The sequence below is a fragment of the Scyliorhinus canicula genome, chromosome 14, assembly GCF_902713615.1.
Source record: "Scyliorhinus canicula chromosome 14, sScyCan1.1, whole genome shotgun sequence".
Lineage (NCBI taxonomy): Eukaryota > Metazoa > Chordata > Chondrichthyes > Carcharhiniformes > Scyliorhinidae > Scyliorhinus > Scyliorhinus canicula.
In genome coordinates, this window is record NC_052159.1 from 160,126,189 (window position 1) to 160,146,583 (window position 20,395).

The window sequence follows — 20,395 nt, forward strand, 5'->3', positions numbered from 1 at the left end:
GAAGACGCAGCCTCCCTCAGGGACCTAGCACCAGCTGGTTCACCACACACCTCCCCCCTCTGACCTGGCGCCACCCTCCCCTCCCCCGGCGCACCCCACCGCAGCCCCCGCTCCAGGACAATCCGTCCTCCCTCTGCTCACACCCGGGGTGAAGAGGATTTCGACACGCTCCCGGAGTCACTGAAGACCAAGCCAACGCCGGAGTTCTCAATGACAGATCGCCTGAATTTGTCATCTTATCTGCACTTTTAAAACACATCTTTCTGTATATAGTTCTCCACCACCCCCGCCGGACTCCATTTTTTAACAGGGGGTGAATGTGGTTGTCACCACTGCTGTATATATTGTATATAGAGGATGTCGATGTAGGTGCTTTATGGTAAGACCCTGTACTACAGGTACGGGGGTAGTTCCCTGCCTGCTGGCTCCGCCCAGTAGGCGGGGTATAAATATGTGTGCTCCCTGTACAGCAGCCATTTCGCCAGCTGCTGTTGGAGGCCACACATCTTAGTGTAATAAAGCCTCGATTGTATCCAACTCTCGTCTTTGTGCAATTGATCGGCATCAACTCTGTAACAGGAGGCGGCAGTAATATATTTATTTATATTTAAATTTAGAGTACCCAATTCATTGTTTCCAATTAAGGGGCAATTTTAGCACGTTCAATCCACCTACCCTGCACATCTTTGGGTTGTGGGGGTGAAACCCACGCAGACACGGGGAGAACGTGCAAGCTCCACACGGACAGTGACCCAGGGCCGGGATCGAACCTGGGACGTCGGCACCGTGAGACTGCAGTGCTAACCACTGCGCCACCGTGCCGCCCTTGGGGCTGTCCACAATTCATATTTATAGGAGGAGGTCTTCCAGTAAGATCATAGCTGATCTGTATCTTAATGCCATCTACCCATCCTGACTTCATGGCCATTAATAACCTTCCTTCCTCAACAAAAATCCATCAATCTCAGTTTTTATTAAATAAATTTAGAGTACCCAATTCATTTTTTCCAATTGGGGGCAATTTACTTTGGCCAATCCACCCAACCAGCACAGCTTTGAGTTGTGGGGGTGAGACCCACGCAGACAATGTGCAAACTCCACACAGACAGTGACCCAGAGATGGGATCGAACCTGGGACCTCGGCGCCGTGAAGCAGCAGTGCTAATCCACTGCTCCAACATGCTGCCCACCAATCTCAGTTTTAATATTTTATTTTAAATCCTGCCTCCAAAGCTCAGCAGTTACTTTGGGAATAGAGTTTGTTTTCATTCATTCTGGGGCTGTGGACATCCCTGGCTGGACCATCATCCCTTGCTGCCTTTGAACAGAATGGTTCGCTGGGTCATTGTAGTGGGTGGTTAAGAGTCAACCACATTGCTGTGGGTCTGGAGTTAGATGTGGCCAGACAGGGTAAGGACGGCAGATTTCCTTCCCTAAAGGACATTAGTGAACCAGATGGGTTTTTACAACAATCAACAGTAGTTTCATGGTCACCTTTACTGAGACTCGCTCTATATATTCCAGATTTGTTCTCGTGTTCCCACATTTTGTGTGGCGAAGTTCTTCCTGATTATCATAACTTTAATTTTAACAATCTGTCCTTGTGACACATTATTCTGGATGCCCCGACAGCCACCCCCCCCCCCCCCCCCCCCGCACACCCCCCCACCCCCCCCTCACTCCGAGGAAATAGTTTATCCCTCTCCACCCTATCAAATCCTTTAATCATCACAATTAGATCAGCACTTAACCATCCATACTCCAGAGGATAGAAACCTCGTCTATGTAGCCGGTCCTCACAATTTAACACTTCAGCTCTGGTTTCGTTCTGGTGAATCTGAACAGATTCAGCGACACATTCCACACTGCTCCGCATGCTTTGTGTTCCTTCCGCAGAAATTTAAAAAAATATATTCATTAGTCTATGGTGGAAGAGCAAATTTTCTGATTGCACCGGGGTGCAGGGGTACTCCGAGATTCCCACTTCCTCAACCTACAACAATTTTAGTCCTGGAAAAGTTGAAGATTGCCCCCATTCTCCCACCCCAATGCCCCCCCCCCCCCACCCCCACCCCACCGCAGGCCAATAATGCTGACCCTGTCAGAATGGTCATATCAGGGAATGGGCAGTGAATCTGGCAGTGCAGCACTCCCTCAGCAGTAACCATCTGACAGTGCGGCACTCCCTCAGTACTGAGCATCTGACAGTGCGGCACTCCCTCAGTACTGCCCCTCTGACAGTGCAGCACTCCCTCAGTACTGAGCATCTGACAGTGCGGCACTCCCTCAGTACTGACCCTCTGACAGTGCGGCACTCCCTCAGTACTGACCCTCTGACAGTGCAGCACTCCCTCAGTACTGACCCTCTGACAGTGCAGCACTCCCTCTGTACTGACCCTCTGACAGTGCAGCACTCCCTCAGTACTGACCCTCTGACAGTGCGGCACTCCCTCAGTACTGACCCTCTGACAGTGCGGCACTCCCTCAGTACTGACCCTCTGACAGTGCAGCACTCCCTCAGTACTGACCCTCTGACAGTGCGGCACTCCCTCAGCACTGACCCTCTGACAGTGCGGCACTCCCTCAGTACTGACCCTCTGACAGTGCGGCACTCCCTCAGTACTGACCCTCTGACAGTGCGGCACTCCCTCAGTACTGACCCTCTGACAGTGCAGCACTCCCTCAGTACTGACCCTCTGACAGTGCAGCACTCCCTCTGTGCTGACCCTCTGACAGTGCGGCACTCCCTCAGTACTGACCCTCTGACAGTGCGGCACTCCCTCAGTACTGACCCTCTGACAGTGCAGCACTCCCTCTGTACTGACCCTCTGACAGTGCGGCACTCCCTCAGTACTGACGCTCTGACAGTGCAGCAATCCCTCAGTACTGATCCTCTGACAGTGCGGCACTCCCTCAGTACTGACCCTCTGACAGTGCAGCACTCCCTCAGTACTGACCCTCTGACAGTGCAGCACTCCCTCAGTACTGACCCTCTGACAGTGCAGCACTCCCTCTGTACTGACCCTCTGACAGTGCGGCACTCCCTCAGTACTGACGCTCTGACAGTGCAGCAATCCCTCAGTACTGATCCTCTGACAGTGCGGCACTCCCTCAGTACTGACCCTCTGACAGTGCCGCACTCCCTCAGTACTGACCCTCTGACAGTGCCGCACTCCCTCAGTACTGATCCTCTGAGAGTGCAGCACTCCCTCAGCATTAAACCTCTGACAATACAGCACTCCCTCAGTACTGACCCTCTGACTGTGCAGCGCTCCCTCAGCACTGACCCTCTGACAGTGCAGCGCTCCCTCAGTACTGACCCTCTGACAGTGCAGCATCCCTCAGTACTGACCCTCTGACAGTGCAGCACTCCCTCAGTATTGACCCTCTGACAGTGTAGCACTCCCTCTGTACTGACCCTCTGACAGTGCAGCAATCCCTCAATACTGATCCTCTGACAGTGCGGCACTCCCTCAGTACTGATCCTCTGAGAGTGCAGCACTCCCTCAGCATTAAACCTCTGACAATACAGCACTCCCTCAGTACTGACCCTCTGACAGTGCAGCGCTCCCTCAGTACTGATCCTCTGACAGTGCAGCACTCCCTCAGTACTGACCCTCTGACAGTGCAGTGCTCCCTCAGTACTGACCCTCTGATAGTGCAGCACTCCCTCAGTACTGACCCTCTGACAGTGCGGCACTCCCTCAGAACTGACCCTCTGACAGTGCAGCACTCCCTCAGTGCTGACTCTCTGACAGTGCAGCACTCCCTCATTACTGAGCCTCTGACAGCGCAGCAATCCCTCAGTACTGACCCTCTGACAGTGCAGCACTCCCTCAGTACTGACCCTCTGACAGTGCAGTACTCCCTCAGTACTGACCCTCTGACAGTGCGGCACTCCCTCAGTACTGACCCTCTGACAGTTCAGCACTCCCAAAGTACTGACCCTCTGACAGTGCAGCACTCCCTCAGTACTGACCCTCTGACAGTGCAGCACTCCCTCAGTGCTGACTCTCTGACTGTGCAGCGCTCCCTCAGCACTGACCCTCTGACAGTGCAGCACTCACTCAATACTGACCATCTGACAGTGCAGCGCTCCCTCAGTACTGACCCTCTGACAGTGCAGCACTCCCTCAGTATTGACCCTCTGACAGTGCAGCACTCCCTCAGTACTGACCCTCTGACAGTGTGGCACTCCCTCAGAACTGACCCTCTGACAGTGCAGCACTCCCTCAGTACTGACCCTCTGACAGTGCGGCACTCCCTCAGTACTGACTCTCTGACAGTGCGGCACTCCCTCAGTGCTGACTCTCTGACAGTGCAGCACTCCCTCATTACTGAGCCTCTGACAGCGCAGCAATCCCTCAGTACTGACCCTCTGACAGTGCAGCACTCCCTCAGTACTGACCCTCTGACAGTGCAGTACTCCCTCAGTACTGACCCTCTGACAGTGCGGCACTCCCTCAGTACTGACCCTCTGACAGTTCAGCACTCCCAAAGTACTGACCCTCTGACAGTGCAGCACTCCCTCAGTACTGACCCTCTGACAGTGCAGCACTCCCTCAGTACTGACCCTCTGACAGTGCAGCACTCCCTCAGTACTGACCCTCTGACAGTGCGGCACTCCCTCAGTACTGACCCTCTGACAGTGCGGCACTCCCTCAGTACTGACCCTCTGACAGTGCAGCACTCCCTCAGTACTGACCCTCTGACAGTGCGGCACTCCCTCAGTACTGACCCTCTGACAGTGCAGCACTCCCTCAGTACTGACCCTCTGACAGTGCGGCACTCCCTCAGTACTGACCCTCTGACAGTGCGGCACTCCCTCAGTACTGACCCTCTGACAGTGCGGCACTCCCTCAGTACTGACCCTCTGACAATGCAGCATTAATTGCTGTGGGATGGAATTTGAAGGTATGATGTCCTGCATCAGAGGCAAGTTTGTTTCCAACAGAGTTCGAGCTGATCCACAAGGAAGTTGTCTGTTCCACTGAGACAGGGACCCAGCATCAGGTTATGAAAGTCATGTGTTTCACAAGAGCCAACTCGAAAGAGTCGACAGTTATTGCACTGGCTGTTCATCTCCAGAACACCATAATTTTTTTAATCAACATCCTTTTATTTCATCCTCTATGTTCACTGTTCAGTTAAGTCTGCGGCAACATCAATTCCGGTAATAGGATTGGATAGTTTGTTTAACAATGCCAGCAGCATTAGCTGTGCTGAAGCAGGTAATTTATTTTATGTTTCTTTTACTATTCACATGTGAGAATTCTTTCATGTGGCTGCCAGCTTGATAGAATGGTCATTATCTGTGATCTTTCTGTCAGGGAGATTGCTGTGTGAATTTTGTGGCCTTGATACAGACATGGTTCAGTGAAATCAGATTCTGCCTGATCTCTGGCAAGAGACTCCAAGCTGCTGGTCTAGCCACCACCCCAAGGCAATACTAACTATTCAATAACAATAACATGCATTTGTATAGCACCTTTAACATGCAAAATGAGCATTTATAACTTTTATAGAAGTGTGACACTGTCAATGTTAAGGAAGAGATCCTTCTGGATAAGTAAGAGCTTCCAGCTGCAATGAACCACAATCTGACTGGATAATGAGGCTGTTTGATATTGTAAAATCCTCCTGTCATCCCTACTACTCCCACCCAACAATAGCCCAAATATGAGATAAAGGACGATGGCACGGTGGTTAGCACTGGTGCCTCACAATGCCAGGGTCCCAGGTTCGATTCCCAGCTAGGGTCACTGTCCCACGTTCTCCCAGTGTGTGCGTGGGTTTCCTCCAGACGCTCCGGTTTCCTCCCACAGTCCAAAGATGTGCAGGTTGGGTGAATTGGCCATGGTAAATTGCCCTTAGTGTCCAGGGATGTGTAGGTTAGGTGAAAGGGTTATAGGAATAGGGCGGGAAAGTGGGTTTAGGTGGAGTTCTTTTCAGAGGGTCAGTGCAGACTCAAAGGGCTGAATGGCCTCTTTCTGCACTGCAGTGATTCTATGATAGTGAGATCAGTGCTGGAGAAAATGGACCATGACCTCTAAGCTGAACAAGATTGTCCTGTCTGCATCAACTGGTACACAGGACCAGGAGTGACATTTTGGGCTATTGTGTAGATCTGCCAATGGAGGCTTTGTGCTCCAATTTGATGTGAAAAAGTAGCTTCCACAAGAGAATGAATCTAGTCCAGAATCTCCATCACCAGCCTCTCCCACAGCTTTCTGTGGGAATAAGTTCCAAAGACTCACTGACCTCTGAGAGAAGAGATTCCTCCATATCTCAGTCTTAAATTGACACCCCTTTAGTCTGAGTCTATAATCTCTGGCCCTAGTCTCTCCTGTGAGGGGAAACATCGTCTCAGCATTTACCCTGTCAGCCCCTGTACAATCCTATTTGTCTCAATGTGATTTCCTCTCATTCCCCTAAATTCCTGTGAGTAGAGTTCAAATCAGTTTAACCTTTGCTCATAAATAATAATAATCTAAATAATCTTTATTAGTGCCACAAGTAGGCTTACACAACACTGCAATGAAGTTACTGTGAGAATCCCCTAGTCGTCATATTCCGGCGCCTGTTCAGGTACACAGAGGGGAAATTCAGAATGTCCAATTCATCTAACAGCACGTCTTTCGGGACTTGTGGGAAGAATCCAGAGCACCCGGAGGAAACCCACGCAAGCACGGGGAGAGCGTGCAGACGCCACACTGACAGTGACCAAGCCTGGAATCGAACCTGGGATCCTGGCGCTGTGAATCCACTGTGCTAACCACTGTGCTACTGCGTCGCCCAACAAGCCAATCCCTCCACACCGGGATCATCGGACTGAACCGCCTCCAATGAAATAAATCTTTCCTTAAATAAGGGACCAAAACTGCTCCCAGTTCTCCAGATGTGGTCACACCAGCACCTCGTACAGCTGCAGCGAGACTTCATGACTCTTATACTCCAACCCCCTTGGAATCAAGACCAACATTCCATTGGCTTCCGATAACCTGCTGCTCCTGTGTGCTAGCTTTCTGTGTTTCATGCACAAGTCCCTCCAAGTCCTTTTGTGTTGCAGCTTTCCGCAGTTTTTCTCCATTTTAATAATACTTTCTTCTTTTGTTCTCCCTTCCAAAAATGTGAACAGCTTCACATTTTCCCACATTATATTCCATTTGCCAACTTTTTGCCCAATTATTTAACCTGTCAATATCTTTACAAATTGTTTATATCCCTCTCACAACTTGCCTTTCCACTTATTTTTGTGTTGTCTGCTAATTGGCTGCAGTACATTGCCTTTCAAGTCATTAATATAAATTGTAAACAGTTGTGGTCCCAGCACTGATCCCTGTGGAACCCACTGGTTATAGGTTACCAACCTGAAAACAACCCTTTATCTCCGCTTGCTGTTTCCTGCCCATTAGCCTATTCTCTATCCATGCCAATATACTGCCTCCAACACCATGGGCTCTTATCTTATCGCTTAACCTTTTGTGAGGTCACTTGTCGGACGTGATCTGGAAGTCCAAGTACATCACATCTACTGGTTCCCCTCTAACAACTCTGGTTGAGGCTTCCTTGAAAAACTCTAATAAATTAGAGACACAATGGGCGCGATTCTCCGCCCCCCCCACGCCGGGTGGGAGAATAGCGGGAGGGCCTCCCGACATTTTTCACGCCCTCCAGCTATTCTCCCCCCCCACACCCGACCCACGCCACGAATCGCCGCTCGCCGTTTTTTACGGCGAGCAGCGATTCTCCGAGGCCGATGGGGCGAGCGGCCGGGCCTTCACACCCATTTCACCACGGCAGCAAACACACCTGCTCGCTACCGTCGTGAAACGGGCGCCAGATGCCCGTTTGGCATGGGAGCACCACGACTGTGCTCGGGAGGGGACAGGCCCGCGATCGGTGCCCACCGATTGTCAGGCCAAGGTCCAAAACAGACGCACTCTTTCCCCTCCGCCGCCCGGCAAGATCAAGCCACCACGTCTTGCCGGGCGGCTGAGGAGAAAGACGCCAACTGCGCATGGGCGGGTTGGCGTTGTCCAACCTGCGCATGTGCGGCTGACGTCATCGGCCGCGTCAGCCGCTGTGACGCTTGCCGTGTGGCCTTGACGACCGTCGTCAAGGCCGCGCCACCGTAATGCACGGGGCCGCGCTCCTAGCCCCGCCCGGGGGGGGGAGAAACGGCCCCGGAAGTGGCCATGAAGGATGCCGTGGGTCACGGCCTGTCCCACGACAGCCTTTACGATTCTCCGCAGAATCGCGCCCAATATCCTTTTCATGAAACAATGCTGACTCTGCTCGATCAGATTAGGATTTTCCAAATGTGCTGCGATTACTTCCTTAATAATTGATTCTAACATTTTTCCAACAATAGAAGTTAGGCTTATTGGCCTATAGTTACCCACTTTTTCCTCCCTCCCTTTTTGAAAAGGGGTCTCACATTGGCAGTTTTCCAATCCCCCACCACTTCTCCAGAATCAAAGTAATTTTGGAAAATGACAACCAATGCATCCACTATCTCTGTAACTATTTATTTTCAGATCCTAGGATGCAGCCATCAGTGCCAGGAGACTTGTCTGCCTTTAACCCCATTAAATACTTAAATACTGCTTCTCTAGTGATGGGGATGGTATTTAATCCCTCCTGCGTATTCTTTAGTATTAATGGAATGTTTGAAGTACCTTGAAGTTCAAAGTGAACATGGGCCCCTTAGAAAATGAATCTGGGGAGATAATTATGGCGAAGAAGGAAATGGCAGAGGAGTTAAACAGATATTTTGCATCCGCCTCCACCTGCTTCAAGAAGACCACCATCATACTGGTGCCAAAGAGAAACCAGGCAACGTGCCTCAATGACTACCGTCCGGTGGCCCTGACATCAATCATTATAAAGTGCCTTAAGAGGTTTGTCATGAAGCGCATCAGCTCCATACTCCCAGAATGCCTTGATCCACTGCAATTCACATACCGCTGCAACCGGTCCACAGCAGATGCCATTTCCCAGGCCCTGCATTCATCCCTGGAGCATCTCAACAATAAGGACTCCTACATCAGACTCCTATTCATTGACTTCAACTCCGCCTTCAACACCATAATCCCAGCCAAGCTCATATCAAAGCTCCAAAACCCAGGACTTGGCTTCTCACTCTGCAACTGGATCTTTAACTTTCTGACCCACAGACCACAATCAGTAAGAATGAACAACAACACCTCGTCCTCAATACCCTGTAGTCCTCAATACCGGGGCTCCGCAAGACTGTGTACTTAGCTCCCTACTCCACTCCCTGTACACACACGACTGCGTGGCAAAATTTGGTTCCAACTCCATCTACACGTTTGCTGACGACACGACCATAGTGGGTCGGATCTCGAATAACGACGAGTCAGGACACAGGAGGGAGATAGAGAACCTAGTGGAGTGGTGCAGCGACAACAGTCTCTCCCTCAATGCCAGCAAAACTAAAGAGCTGGTCATTGACTTCAGGAAGCAAAATACTGTACACACCCCTGTCAGCATCAACGGAGTCGAGGTGGAGATGGTTAACAGCTTCAAATTTAGCTGCAAGATGAGGTGAGAAAAGTTGGGGTTGGTCTGCTTGGAGTAAAGGATTTTGAGGAGAGATCTACTAGAGGTGTACAAAATGATAACAGGTATGAATATGGTAGACAAGAAAAAGCTGTTCCTATTGTCTGAAAGTAGAGCGCTGGGCGACACAGATTTAAGGTTTTGGACAAGAGATACAGGGGAATGGGAGGAACAATGAAAATTAAAATCGCTTATTGTCACAAGTAGGCTTCAAATGAAATTATTGTGAAAAGCCCCTAGTCGCCACATTCCGGCCCCTGTTCGGGGAGGCTGGTACAGGAACTGAACAGTGGTAAAGACCTCGAATTCGCAGCCCATAAGGGTGGTGGAAGTGGAGATGATCAATAATTTCAAAAGGAAGTTGAACAGGCACTGGAGGCAAATAAAGCTGCCAGACAGCTGATGGACTGTGGGGGAATGGTACTGACTGGATTGTTCAGTATAGTTAGCAAGGCATTGATGGATCAAACAATCTCTTTCTGTGCCATAAATACTTTATGATTCTTTTTTACAAATTGGTCTGGACTTTTTCTGTTTTTTATCTGAGAATGTATTATTGTGATGTACAAGGTATCACAATTATATGGGAGAAACTGGATGGACTCAGAGGATATTCCCCTCTGCACCATCATTTGTATGTTTGTAATCCTATCATCCAGTCCCTCGCGAATCGCCAAACAGGGCTTCTCTAATTGACACTGAAGATGACCACCTCCCAACTCCCTCCACTGACAGAGGCGCTATCATGTCTGCACGGGAGGAGATAGCAGGATGGATCAGTCTGGTGTTCAACACGGGAGGAGGTAGCAGGATGGATCAGTCTGGTGTACAACACGGGAGGAGATAGCAGGATGGATCAGTCTGGTGTTCAACACGGGAGGAGATAGCAGGATGGATCAGTCTGGTGTTCAACACGGGAGGAGGTAGCAGGATGGATCAGTCTGGTGTACAGCATGGGAGGAGGTAGCAGGATGGATCAGTCTGGTGTTCAACACGGGAGGAGATAGCAGGATGGATCAGTCTGGTGTTCAACACGGGAGGAGGTAGCAGGATGGATCAGTCTGGTGTACAACATGGGAGGAGGTAGCAGGATGGATCAGTCTGGTGTACAACACGGGAGGAGGTAGCAGGATGGATCAGTCTGGTGTTTGATATTGAAGGAGATAGGAGGATGGATCAGTCTGGTGTACAACACGGGAGGAGATAGCAGGATGGATCAGTCTGGTGTACAACATTGAAGGAGTTAGTAGGAGCGATCAGTCTGGTGTACAACATGGGAGGAGATAGCAGGATGGATCAGTCTGGTGTTTGATATTGAAGGAGATAGGAGGATGGATCAGTCTGGTGTTCAACACGGGAGGAGATAGGAGGATGGATCAGTCTGGTGTTCGACATTGAAGGAGATAGCAGGATGGATCAGTCTGGTGTACAACATGGGAGGAGGTAGCAGGATGGATCAGTCTGGTGTTCAACATGGGAGGAGGTAGCAGGATGGATCAGTCTGGTGTTCAACATGGGAGGAGGTAGCAGGATGGATCAGTCTGGTGTTCGACATTTGTAAGGCATGGAATTAGAGTAGAAATTAATTTTGCTCTTCAGAAAACCTGCCAAGGTTACCCTGAATTGCCCTAATCAAAGTAGATGAATGCACCCACTCATAACAAAGGTTGGGATCAAATCGGTTTGGTACAGTAGTCACTACAGGATCTTTTTCTCCCAAACGTGGCACAGACAGCCTTGCTTCACTTGGCTTCATTCCCGGTGGAGGTCGAGCTGTGAGGTGGAAAAATGAGGAATAGCCGGAGCACTGAGTTAATGGAAAAGCAGAGTGTGGATTCGATGTTATAACACGATGCGTCATTATAACACATCGTAGGATCGAACACACTCAATAATTACACAGTGTGATCCAGTTAACATTAAAACTGTATTCTGGATTAATTGAGTAGCTTTATTTTTAATTCCAGTTGCTTTATTCACTTGAGAGTTCATGTTCATACTAGAGAATAAATATGTGATTCATATCTTTCTCTAATTACATTTAATGTTGGTTGTTTTGTTCTGTTGAAACTGTAATCAGTATTGAATATCAGCCAATCTGAAGTGACTATGGTAATGGATCATCAACCTATGTTTAATCCATTAAGAAAATTACTGTAAATAGAAACCCTTGGGTCACACAAATCTGTAATGGCAGCTATCAGAAGAATACAGCACCATACATTTGGGACGAAGATTCCCTGTGGAAACCAATATGAAACCATTGAGGGACATGTTATAACGAATGTTGTCAACGGTGCTGCAAACTGCTAATTATTAAAGAAATCTAAAGTTCATCCTAGACAAATTCAGGAAAAAAATCAAAGACTTGCATCTATATGGTACCTTCCACAGTTTCAGAACAGCCCAAGGCATTTATTAGCCAATTAGATACTTTTGATGATTGTAGGGTAGGAATCTCAGCAGCCAGTTTGTGCAAACAGTCCTGAAATAAATGACCACCTAGTTGTTTTAGTGATATTGGCTGAGAGGGAAATATTGGCCAGAACACCCAGGCACAGCCGCTCTGCCCTTCCTCAGATAGGCTGTAGGACCTTTCACAGTCATCTGAGACGGTATTTGGGGCCTCGGTATAACATCTCATCCAAAGACAACCCCTCGGTACCACCTCTTTTTCAGTGCAGATCTCCCCCAGCCCTGCACAGGAAGTTTCAGCCTTGATCACAGGACGCAATCTCTGTTGGGTTTGTAATGTGCTTAGAGAGGGCTACGATGTGAAGAGTAAATGAACCATCAGTGGTTGCTTAGCAATTGGGGCCTCAGTTTGACTGAATATGATTGCAGTTGCAGATAAGTAGTGAGAGAGAAGGAAAGAGGAGTCTAGAACTAGAGGACATAGGTGTAAGGTGCGAGGGGAGAGATACAAATGAGACCAAAGGAGAAATTTCTTCACACAGAGGGTGGTGAGCATCTGGAACGAGCTGCCAGAGGCAGTGGTAGAGGCGGCTACAATTTTGTCCTTTAAAAAGCAGTTAGACTGTTATGTGGGCTGGGTGGGTATAGAGGGGTATGGGCCAAATGCAGGCAAGTGGAACTAGCTTAGTGATAGAAACTGGGCGGCATGGATAAGCTGGGCCGAAGGGCCTGTTTCCATGCTGTAAACATCTATGACTCTATAACTCTATGAAACTCTCACAGCTCTGCTAAAAGCAGCTAGTTTTTGAAGGCTGCAGAGGGAACATCTCTCTCAGCCATGCTAGAAGAAAAGCCATACCATGAAGTACTGGTTTGGCTGGCATGGTAGCACAGTGGTTAGCAGTGTTGTTTCACAGCACCAAGGACCATGGTTCAATTCCCGGCTTGGGTCACTGTCTGTGCGAAGTCTGCACGTTCGCCCCATATCTGCGTGGGTTTTCTCCGAGTGCTCCGGTTTCCTCCCACAAGTCCTGTAGGACATACTGTTAGGTGAATTGGACATTATGAGTCCTCCCTGTGTGTACTCGAACAGGCACCAGAATGTAGCGATTAGGGGTTTTCACAGTAACTTCATTGCAGTGTTACTGTAAGCCAATTGTGACAATAAAGATTATTATTATTATTATATAGAGGCTGGATATCTAAAGTCAAACTAGTTAAGGAAACTAGAGAAATTAAGAGAAGTTTCCAAGAAGTCTTAAGTTAACGGAACAGAGGAAGCTGGGAACAAAAACAGATTACTGTTCAGTAAAGTCACAGAGAGTGGAAAAGGTATTGGATTGTCAGACACCAGAAAAATATCTGCAGTAGTCCTGATGTTCGACATGGTAGCACAGTGGTTAGCACTGTTGCTTCAGAGGGGACCGAGTTCGATTCCCGCCTTGGGTCACTGTCTGTGCGGAGTTTGCATGTTCTCCCCGTGTCTGCGTGGGTTTCCTCCCGTTTCCTCCCACAAGTCCCGAAAGACGTGCTGTTCGGTAATTTGGACATTCTGAATTCTCCCTCAGTGTACCCGAACAGGCGCCGGAATGTGGCAACTAGGGGCTTTTCACAGTAACTTCAGTGCAGTGTTAATGTAAGCCTACTTGTGTCACTAATACAGATTATTATAAAAATTGCTACAGTTTGGAGACATTATTTGAAATAATTGTGGAAATCAGTGGCTGGAACTCGGAGTTTGTGTAAAAGCATTTCAGACAATGGAAATCTTAAGGGAGAAGTGTAAAACCTGAAAGTGAAACCTTGATGGGAGCAGCAGAAGGAAAGAAAAATGTAAAATAAGATTTGAAAGTGTGACTTCTGAAAGTTGAATTTGAAATCACTGGTGAGGGAGGCACAGTTCAGTGAGACAAGGTGGCTCATGGTGTAAGAATCATCTGTGGGGTTTTGAGGAGAAATCCGCAGACATTCGCTTGGGTTCAGAGGGGAGTGTGTCTGACCACAGTCATCTTGTCTGCTTAAAAGGGACCTTCTTTTGAGCCACAATTCCATTCTGGGATCTTCCCGTCCAGTTATAACATCAACTGGGATTACAGAATTGGATTTGGATGAGCAAATACAGAGGAAGCTCTACCTTCAGGCTGCTAAGCGTAATTGTCAACCAGAAGATGTTGATAAGTTTAACCGTTGGTATGTGGGGTGGGGAACCTAAAAGTAAAACCTTTGGTCATCTGCCTCCCGAGGATGTCATGGAACCTCCAGCCCAGGGGAAATATATGCAGCAAATATTTTGAAAGGGGAAAAAACCTAAGGGTTCTGCCATTTGTTGTATAATTCACAGCTGTATTTGATCTACCAAAATGCATCACTTCTCATTTCTCCGGATTGAACTCCATCTGCCACTTCTCTGCCCAACTCTCTAATCTATCTATATACTGTTGTATTCTCTGACAGTCCCCTTCACTATCTGCAACTCCACCTACCTTAGTGTCATCTGAAAAATTGCTAATCAGACCATCTACATTTTCCTCCAGGTCATTTACATATATTACAAACAACAGTGGTCTCAGTACAGATCCCCGAGGAACACCACAAGTTACAGATCTCCATTCTGAAGAACATCCTTCCACTGCTACTCTGTGGCCTGTTGCCAAGCCAGTTCTTTATCCATCTAGCTAGCACATCCTGAATCCCAATCGATTTTACCTTTTGTACCAGTCTGCCAAGAGGGACCTTGTGAAACGCCTTACTAAAGTCCATGTAGACAACATCCACAATCTTTCCCTCGTCAATTAATTTTGTAACCTCGTCAAAAATCTCCATCAAGTTGGTAAGACATGACCTTCCCCGTACAAAACCCTGTTGCCTATCTCGAACAAGGCCATTCGCTTCCAAATGTGGATAAATCCTGTCCCTCAGTATCTTCTCCAACAGCTTCCCCATCACTGATGTCAGGCTCACCGGCCTATAATTACCTGGATTATTCCTGCTTCCCTTCTTAAACAAAGGGGCAACATTGGTAATTCTCCAGTCCTCTGGAACCTCACCTGTGTTCAAAGATGATACAAAGATATCTGTTAAGGCCCCAGCTATTTCCTCTCTTGCCTCCCACAGAAACCTGGGATATATCCCATCTGGCCCAGGGGACTTGTCCAATTTAATGCATTTTAAGATATCCAGCCCTTCCTCCTTCATTATTCTGACATGTCCTAGAGTATTCACACACCCATCCCTAACCTCAACATCCATCATGTCCCTCTCCTTGGTGAATACCGATGCAAAATATTAATTAAGGATCTCACCCACTTCCTCTGACTTCACGCATAACTTCCCTCCTTTGTCCTTGAGTGGGCCTACACTTTCCCTAGCTACCCTCTTGCTCCTTATATATGGATAAAAGGCCTTGGGATTTTCCTTGATCCTGCTTGCCAATGACATTTCATGGCCTCTTTTAGCCCTCCTAACTCCCCGTTAAGTTTGTTCCTACTTTCCTCATATTCTTCAAAAGCTTTGTCTGGTTTTAGTTGCCTAAACCTTATCTACGCTTCCTTTTTACTTTTTACTTGACTCACAATTTCCCTGGTCATCCATGGTTTCCTAATCCTGCCATTTCTGTCCTTCATTTTCACAGTGACATGCCTGTCCTGCACTCTAATCAACTGGTCTTTAAAAGACTTCCACATATCAAATGTGGATTTATCCTCAAACAGCCACTCCCAATCCACATTCTCCAGCTCTTGCCAAATTCTGTTGTAGTTGGCTTTCCCCCAGTTTAGCACCCTCACTCAAGGATTATCTTATCCATGCGCATTCAAAAACTGACGGAATTCTGATCGCTATTCCCAAAATGTTCCCCTACTGAAACTTTGGTCACCTGGCCGGGCTCACTCCCCAATACTAGGTCCAGTAAAGCCCCCTCCTTGGTTGGACTGTCAACACTGTTTCAAAAAGCCCACTTGGACACACCAAACAAATTTGTCTTCATCCGAACCTCCAGCACTAAGGGAGTCCCAGTCAACATGGGGGAAATTAAACTCACCCACCACAAGAACCCAGCTATTTTCACATCTTTCCAGAATCTGACCACATATCTGTTCCTCCGTATCCTGCTGGCAGTAGGGAGGCCTATAGTACAACCCCAACATTGTGATCACACCCTTCCTGGTTGTGAGCTCCACCCATAATGACTCAGTGCAGGATCCCTCCACGATGTCTTCCCTCATCTCAGCTGTGATATGTTCCCCAACCAGTAATGCACCCCCCACCCTTTCTGCTATCCTACTGTTTTGTCTAAAACCAAGTTACTGACCGCACCCCCCCCCCCCCCCAACCCCCCAACCCCCCGAGGCAGCATGACTCTCGTGTACCTCCCAATGGTGGTAAGGGGCAGATAATCATGGAGCAAAGTTACAGCAACATCAAATTAGACCATTTTAGCACAGCAAATATTTTAAACAGGATGGATGAGGAAAGATCAATTGAAGAGATTCTTGAGTATAGAATATGCGGGGAAAACATGACCTTGTCTACTTTGGCAGAAAGAATTGGAAAGCAGAATATTCTAGTTGCGATAGTTGTACGGGGCGTTTGTGAAACTACATCTGGAGATGTGTGTACAGTTTTGGTCTCTTTATTTTAAAAAATATATATGTGGTAGAAACAGTTTTAGAAAGGTTCACTCAACTGATTCCAGGGAGCAAGGGGTTATCTTACAGGTAAAGATGGCAAGTCTGAGCCTGTAGAAGATTGGGAGGTGATCTTTGTAAAAGATGTGAGATCCTGAAGGGACTTGGCAGGGTGGCTGCGAAGAGGATGTTTCCCCTTGTGGGAGAGGCTAGAACTAGAGGTCAGAGTTTAAGCTATCTCCCATTTAATACAGAGATGATAATTTTTCTCTCTCAGAGGGTTAGTCTCTTCCACAGAGAGCAGCGAATGCTGCAGGTTATTGAACATTTTTAAGGCTGAGTTAGATACATTTTAAACGATTAGAGAGTCCAAACGATTTGGGGGTTGGCAGGAAAGTGGAGTTGGGGCCATAATCAGATCAGCCATAGTCTTATCCAATGGCAAAGCAGGGTCCAGGGGCTGAATATTCTACTCCTGCTCCTCATTCATATTTTACATATGTGTATGTCTGTTCAAATGACCGAGCTGAGGAGCATGGGCTGAGAGGGGTAAGGATGTGGCGGGGAATAGGGAGGGAGAAAGTGGAAGGAACTGTGATGGGGAGGGAAGGGGCAGAACCAGGGGGGGGCTGAGAGGAGATGGAACTGAACTGCAAGGGTTATGGAGTGGAGATGCGGGGGTGGAAGGGAGGGGGTAGGGTGTTGGGATAGGGAGGGGGCTGAGTTGGTGGATGGAAGGGGTCAAGATGAGGGAAAGGCTGAGAGTTGACACGGGCGTTACATGGTTTCCCTGTTCCATATGTGACCTCAGAACCATTTCTTTGTGTCCACTATCACCCTCCCCATGGCAGCCAGAGTTAACACAGGCAGTGGAGTGGGAAATCAACAAGTGATTGGTTAACAGTACCATCGTCACTAACCTCACTCCCAGATACAAGTTAACTTTTGCAGCTTTTCATAGAATCATAGAATTTACAGTGAAGAAGGAGGCCACTCGGCCCATCGAGTCTGCACCAGCTCTTGGAAAGAGCACCCCACTTAAGCCCAGACCTCCACCCTATCCCCATAAACCAGTAACCACCTAACCTAAGGGCAATTTATCATGGCCAATCCACCTGACCTGCACATCTTTGGACCGTGGGAGGAAACCGGAGCACCCGGAGGAAACCCACGCAGACACGGGGAGAACGTGCAGACTCTGCACAGACCCAAGCCGGGAATCGAAACTGGGACCCTGGAACTGTGAAGCAATGTGCTAACCACTGTGCTACCATGCTGCCCTGTGCTACCGTGATGCCTGCATTCCAAGCATTGTCCAGCATATTTGACTTTGTCTATATAAATGTTTCTGGAACATACCTCGCCAGTCACCTGAGGAAGGAGCTGCGCTCCGAAAGCTCGTGTTTGAATCAAACCTGTTGGACTTTAACCTGGTGTTGTAAGACTTCTTACTGTGCTCACCCCAGTCCAACGCCGGCATCTCCACATCATATCCACATGGAAGCAGCAAAAATGCCCATGAACAGGAAGGAATCAATGTCCCATTTGAACTGAATGCTCACCTCAGCCAATTGGACTAGTGCTTGCAGAATCCACAGTGAATATGAAGCTTCAACTTTATCTCATTTAAACCAGTTATTGTGCCTTCCACTTCCCACTCAGATCGACATCAACCCATGGTTCTAAACTAATCCGATTCTCAGAATGATCAGCGTACATTTGAAGCAATCTCTCTTTATGGTTCTTTGGGCTTTGAATCAAATGTGAGACCTCTGTTTTTGTTAATGTATTCATTCACAAGAGTTGGATTTTATTGCCAAGAGCAGCATGTATTACCCATTTCTAATTGCCCTCGAGAAACTGGCTTGTTGAACTACTGCAGTTCATGTGGTGTAGGTGCACCCACAGTGCTGTTAGGAGGGGAGCTCCAGGATTTTGACTAAGTGATGATAAAGACAGTCAGGATGGTGGATGACTTGGAGTGGATCTTGTAAGTGACGGTGCTCCCATGCTCCAACTATCCTTGTCTTTCTTGGAGGCTCTGAGTTTGGGAACTGCTGTTGAAGATATTACACACTGCAGGCATGCTGCATGGTGATTGGAGGCAATGAATGTTTAATGGGGATGGAGCACTGACCAATGTGCTGTTCTGTCTTGGATGGTGTCAAGCTGCATGAGTGTTGTCAGAGAATCACTGATCCAGGCGAAAAGAATGTTCCATCACAAATCCAACTTGTGCTTGGAGATAGTTGACGGGCTTGGAGAGTCAAGTGGCTTAGTCTCTAATCACAGAACACTCATCCTCTGGGGGAAAGCGACTGCGGATGCTCGAATCTGAAACAAAAACAGAAAATACTGGACAATCTCAGCAGGTCTGACAGCATCTGTGGAGAGAAAAGGGAGCTAATGTTTCGAGTCTGGGTGACTCTTTGTCAAGCTGGAGAGAGCTGGAAATAGGGTCAGATTTATACTGTCCTGGGGGGGGACGTGGAGCGGTGGGACTGGATGGGGGCTGCGATAGGTGGAGATAGACAAAGATGTCGAGGACAGAAGACAAAAGGAATGTAAATGATGGTGATTAAGGCTAAAAAGAGTGCTGATAGTGGCACATAACAAGATTAGAATGTGTGAATGGCAGAACACAGCTGAGCAGAGTGTCAAAGGGAAACTAGAAACAGTTGGCCCAAGTGGAGTGGAATTTCTATCAATTTATTTTCATTTTTTCCATTGATCTGTTTTTCCTTTACCATGCTCCCCTCCCCCCAACCTACTTGGGCCATCTGCTCACCTTTGTTTTGCCATTCACACATTCTAATCTCTTTATGTGCCACTATCAGCCCCTTCTTAGCCTTAATCAGCACCATTTACATTCCTTGTGTCTTCTGCCTTGACATCTTTATCCATCTCTACCTATCGCTCGTCCCTTATCCAGCCCCACCATGTACGTCCCTCCAGCCAACCTCTGACTTTACCTTGGAACCACAGTATTTAAGTGACTGGTCCATATAGGTTTTTGGTCAATGGTAACCCCAGGGTGTTGATAGTGGGATATTCAGCAGATATTGTTGTTGAATATTACCGCTTGTTGGAGGTGGTCATTGCCTGGTACTTTCATGGTACGAATGTGGTGCCATTTAACATGTGAAACCTGAATATTGTTCCGGTTTTGATGCATGCGGACATGGTCCCCTTCATTATCTGAGGATTTGCAATGGTACGAAACATTGTGCCATCATCAACAAACATCCCCACTTCTGAGCTTGTGAGGGAGGGAATGTCATTTTCTTGGATGTTTTGTCAAATGTGAACCAGACACATTCAAGCAATATCCCTGAGGCAGTGCTGCGTATCTGTGTTGTGACAGGAGAGGAAATGCCCTTTCACCTTTCTGTCACAATGCTTACCTAGAGCTGCCTCGGCACGTTAGCTTGACCCTCTCTGTCCCTCACTCCCCTGGTGGATGTCATTGGAGATTAATTTTCCTGACACAGATTCTTACCTTTGCCTTTCACAAGGAGCAAGTGGATAAATGGTTTCAGTTAGAATCAGATCGATTTGGGGGCTGCGTTGATAAATGGTGCATTATCTGAAGCACACAGAAGAACACATCAATATTTCTATCAGGAAAACTGGACTGTGGTGCCATTGATGTCCTCCCTTTAAAATGCGATACTTTCCTGAATAAATGGCCCATTCCTCCATACTTGGTAAATATGTGCAGTTAACAGCAAAAGTTTCTGAAGTAAGATCCGTTTTGAGAATCAGCAAAG